The sequence below is a fragment of the Neophocaena asiaeorientalis genome, unplaced genomic scaffold (assembly GCF_003031525.2).
Source record: "Neophocaena asiaeorientalis asiaeorientalis breed wild unplaced genomic scaffold, Neophocaena_asiaeorientalis_V1.1 scaffold192, whole genome shotgun sequence".
NCBI lineage: Eukaryota > Metazoa > Chordata > Mammalia > Artiodactyla > Phocoenidae > Neophocaena > Neophocaena asiaeorientalis.
The window spans coordinates 718,042-723,653 of record NW_020185326.1 but is presented as its reverse complement, the minus strand read 5'-3'; the positions used below and the strand labels follow the sequence as shown (position 1 = coordinate 723,653).

General features: G+C 32.7%; 1 pseudogene; it reads right to left on the bottom strand.

The window, feature by feature from the left end:
- Window positions 1-431: 431 nt before the first annotated feature.
- The window catches only part of LOC112392643 (protein zyg-11 homolog A pseudogene), an 11,549-nt pseudogene continuing 6,368 nt past the window's right edge, over window positions 432-5,612 (bottom strand).

Below are 5,612 nucleotides of genomic sequence, written 5' to 3'. Positions count from 1 at the left end.
CTGAGGATGTTCTCTCCACCAACCACCCCCCCACAACACGCACACATGCACACACAGAAGGTTTTCTGGGCTCTCATTCAAGTGGACATCTTGTGGGACTGAAGCACCAGTCTCTCAGACATTTTTAGGAACTTCTCAATCACAAGATGACCATGATTTTTTTTAAATGAAATGAAGACATTTTTAATAAAAGGTTAAACTTAAAATTCCTACTTTTATTATATCCTGAGAGAACCTGGGTGCAATTAAATAGAGTTAGGAAAGAGCTCCAGGGCAATGAAATGAAATAGTGTGTCTCCGCCTGAAGACTAAAAAAAAAGAGAAGAAACAAGGATTGCGTTGCCATCTTTCTCTAGACTTGGTTTCTTGAGTTTTGGTCCCTCAACTAAACATCAGCAGGAAAATAAATTTGGGAAACTAATTAAACACCATCATTTAACACATGAGTCTAAAACAACACAGGCATTCAACTTCAAACCTACTTTTACCAGCAAAACAGAGTATAATTGTGAGACCAAGTATGTGTTTTTTCCCTCTTGAAATACAACATTTCCTCGTGTCTGGTACATAGTAAGACTTCTGTCATCGTTATCATTCCTATCATCGTCATCTTCATCAACCCCATCATCATCTTCAGTATGTATTAGCTGAGGATAAGACTTTAAGACCGAGTAATAAATGACCAGCGAAAAAAATTTTCAGGAAGTATATGAGTTAAGTAAACGGATGGAATTCCAACAGAATGCAATTTTCCAATGAATCTCTGAAAGTGAAATACCAGAAATTTACTGTGCTTATTAACACCATGGAAGAGGCACAAGAAGCTGCGGTAATTTAAGCTTTATGTAACTCCAGTTTAAGTTGTATTTTCATTTTACTCACTTGATAATGGTTTTACAATATGCTTTTGGTGGGGATGAGGTAGATAGTCCATGACAACCTTTCCTGAATAAGTAAATATTTTAAGATAAATAATAGATTTAGAAGATTCAAGTACTGGTTCAGAAACATACTAGTTTTTTATTTTGTATCCTCTTAAAGCTCTTGAGCCTCATCAGCAATAGTGGAATGATTATGATAAAATCTGCATTTGGGGCCGCTGTGAATCTTAAATGAGATGAGGTGTGTGGAATAGAGGGTGCCTAGTATGTAGTGATTGTTCAATAGACATAAGATGCTTTCCCTTCAGCCTTAGTCAGATTTCAGTCATCATAACTAGGCTCCAGGTAAAACTTGAGGATAAATTTAATGAGATCAGATTCTTATAAATGATAAGTAAAATTGTAAAGTCCTATGAAGTGTAAAGCGGTATTCTTATCCTTATCAGAGCAAACCTTGTTAAATTCAATAAGGTGTTAATCGTAGTGTGAATATGCAGTGTGTTTCTGATGCTTTACTTTCAGAGACTGTTCAATAGGGAATCACAATCATTTGGAATACTTTCCTTTTAATTAACTCATATGTTGCTTGAAAACATTTCTCTTTAGACGTTACTGTTAATTCCTGACACTGCTGTCTAAGCTAATACCATTTTTTACAAGTTCTCAGAGCAATCCCTCTTCTCTCTCCTTCTTTTCCTGGTTATCCTTTTATGCTTTTATCTCTATTTTAGATTATGACAGGAATGTTCCCAGAACAGTACTAGGCATTTATAAGTTCTTATAAATTTACATGAGGTTCAAAAATCTTCTGACAGGTATACTGAGAAATACACTAGTTAGAAGCACAGAATACTGGATCTAGAATAAAATTTAGATATACATTAAGTCTACTTTACCTATTTACCATTAATTAAAATGATTCTTAATAGCTTTATGTTGGAAACAGTCTGGCATAATGGACATATCTGCATATCAAACTCCAGCTCTACTATCTCTGCTGTGTAAACCTGGGCCGGTTACTTAACCACTTTTAAGCTTCATTGTCCTCAGTATCAAAATACTAATAAAAATATAATCACCATAGTGTTGGTGTAAGGATTAAATGAGGTCATATATAAAGGTAACTGACATATCAAACGAAGCAAAATTCATTTATGACAGTATATATTATTTAGCTAGTATTACAAAGCACTTTCACATATATCATCCCACATATGATAATCTCGCTATCTGATAGAAAGGATAGCATAAATCTCATTTTATAGGTAAAATCTCATTAGTAAGTAATGAGGCCAGGGCAGGAACTAGAATCTACGTTGCCTACCTTCTAATTCTTTTTGTACTTTAAGTATTCAGTCAAATGTCTTTTGACTCATTTGCCTGACACAGCAGCATATTCTGCAGATATTGAGGCAGCTCATCTAGCACAAGTTTTTCCCTTATTTTTTAAGCCAAATGCTCATGACTATTCTTTTATTTGGCCTTTCAATGCCTCCAAAAGAGTTTCTCTTAACCCAGAGGCTGGAACAAAGGCAAGAGTTAAGGTTGACTAAGTAAGTCCTTTCATATGTCCCTATTACTTATTTAAACCAAGATATTGGAGTAGCTTTCAAAATATTTTGAAAAAAATATCATTTGAAGCTAATTATTAATAAAACAAGATGGAATTAATCTAGCAACAAACATTTAATAAGGATATATATGAATATTTTTCTAAACAGTACATGCATTAGGAAAACACGTTTAATTTGTTGAAGGCATCATAAAATCAATATAACAATTTCTCTGACCAAACCTTTATGGATGGTATAATTTTAGACTCTATTTATTATAAATACTCTTGTAAAAAACTTCCAGCCAAATTTCCAATTACATTTCAAAACAGGACTCTATCCATAGTTAATGCAATTTTGGCTATGCCATGTTTTCAGGTAACTCTAAAACAGGAAAGCACAAGACATTTTTCAGCAGAGTTTGTTTTCATGAGACTGCATAACATCTTTGCTGACCAAACAGGTTCCAATAATTTGTGCCTGCAAGGTTTTTTTAACGTCTTCCCCGTACTGTATCACTATGTAGCTGAGAAAATGCTTTTCTGTATGCAAAGTGGTACAAATCCTACTCTCAGTTATACATACACTGAATACCCAGTACATAAGCACATACTACATTCCATGTTTAAGTTAATAAGAAATCAAATATTGATAATCTCCAGGGAAACTCAAGACACTATTCATACCGGACACTCAACTGTAGTTACAGTAGATAGTCATCCATTTGTAAACATCAAAGAGTTCACATCTCAAAGCAGCATACATTTATTGTTACATAAAGAGTAACTTAAGACTTGATACATGGTGGGTAAACTAAAAGGCAGTGCCAAAATTCATATTGTTAAAAAGAAACTTGAGGGGAATTCCCTGGCAGTCCAGTGATTAGGACTCTGTACTTTCGCTACCAAGGGCCTGGGTTCAATCCCTGGTCTTGGTCTCCTGGTTGGGGAACTAAGATCCCACAAGCCACGCGGCACAGCCAAAAAAAAGAAAAGAGAGAAAAGAAACTAACTATGAATAGAAAGATACTTGAGCATAGCTAATTTCCCTAATCTCCCTTAAATATAATTGATATTCCAATACTATTATTAAAAGTATTTATGCATATCATAAAATTTGTGTTATCACTAGAAATATGCAAAAGTGGTCTCTCAAAATTAACGTCACTGTGATTGACATAGGTAAGATTGTAGCGGAGACCAAGATAATGCTGTGTGTGTGTGTGTGTGTGTGTGTGTGTGTGTGTGTGTGTGTAGTTTAATATAAATTGTTTCATATATTGTTATACAAAAATAAATATGTATTTATTATAAATGCATGTATTTTGTTTATCAATGATATATGCTTATCTATTAATTTATGTACGAATATACATCAAATAATGTGAAGATGCAACATGAATGATACATGTTATGTGAGTGATGCATGAATAACATGCTCAATTGAAAAGTATAAACTACCCATGTATACACAAAGTTGTATAATAAAATAACGAATGGTAAACACTGGAGGTGATTCAAATAAACTGTCCAATCTAACTTGAAAGACAAACTATATAACAGGAAAATAAACAAATGATAGAGAGATAGAGAGATAGAGAGAGAGAGAGAGGGAGGAAGAAAGAAAGATAGGTAAAGCTCCTAGAAGGATACCAACCAAACTTGAAGAGAAAGATATTTGGGAAAAACTAAAACGGAATAAGGGCCAGATGTGAATTAAATTACAATAATTACAGAATTTTGCTAAGGAATACTAACCAAAAAGATGCCATATCCTGTAGCTTGAAGGATTAATTCCACTGAACGTGTAAGAAAGAAAATTTAATATAAAACCTTCAAGCTTATAGAGGATAATGTAAAATTTTCCAAGAATGTTTTGTGAAGCCAGAATTAACCTGACAAACATTTTAGAGTTAAAAAACAAAAGTGACCTTCTAATTTTATTTGTGAATTCATATTTTTTAAAGCCAACATATAATTATTAGCAAAATATGCCTACTACATAGCACTATCTGTATGGCAAACTGTGATTTGAATTATGAAAAAGATAATAGTAGGAAATAGAGGTCACAGAAATGAAAGTAAACAGTCTAAGGAGACATATAATCATCAAAAAATTGACTATGGCAGATCGTTTCAGAAAATAAAGAAAATTCTGATTGTGAATTTGAAATCTTTTAGAGAGTGTTATGCGCAACAACTTTTGTTGGCAATGTTTTGAGTAAATGAAAATAAAATCTGTATTTCTTGCTCGAACTCTCATAGGAAGAAGAGAAAAGAGCAGCCACAGAGGTTACGAATACTGCTTAGGAGCCAGAAAACAATGAAATATGCTAGAGTATGGATCAACTTCTGAGTGGAAATAAACACGGACTTTTTTTACTCAAATACTCATGATAAAGGTGGTAAATCTTGAAAAAGTGAGGGAGGCTGTAATGTCTATTACGTGAAGAGGAGCCATATAAAAAAAGATATCAAAGGATGGTTCAGCAATATGAAGAATTCTATTAATGTAACATTCCATGTTAATAAGGTAAATTCAAAAATACATGATCTGAAAAGTCTTAATTTATTTCAGAGTAATTATTTAAAATCAAAACCTCTCAGTGAAACACAGCATTCCATTTAAATATGTTCACTATCATCACTGCAATTCATAACTATGGATTTTATATACAATATAATAAATCATGAAAAGGAAATAAGACCTATAATTTAAAAAAAGAAATGGCAAAAACATTTATGATTTGAAGATGACATGACTATCTACTTGAAACCTGGGGAGAATCCACTGAAAACAATTATGCTATCTAACATGAAAGTAAAATGGATAGTTATAAAACAAATACATGAAAACTACAGTTTCCCTAGATATCTAAATTATCCTGAAAAAAATGCAATACAAAGTAAGACCTAATTCATAAAAACAATTGTAATGAACAATATCATAAAAACAAACAAGTAGTTAGAATTCTCCGCGTCTTACTCTTCCGCCATCTTCAAGGTCCCCCCCACAAATTTTTTTAGAGACACAAAATAGGACCTGACTGACTCCCTAACAGGAAACCCAAAATTAGTAAGATGTTAATTCTATGCAAATTAATATAATATATAAATAAATACAATTCTAATATAAGTACTTATTTAATGAAACTTTAAAATAGTTTTATATTCAGCAG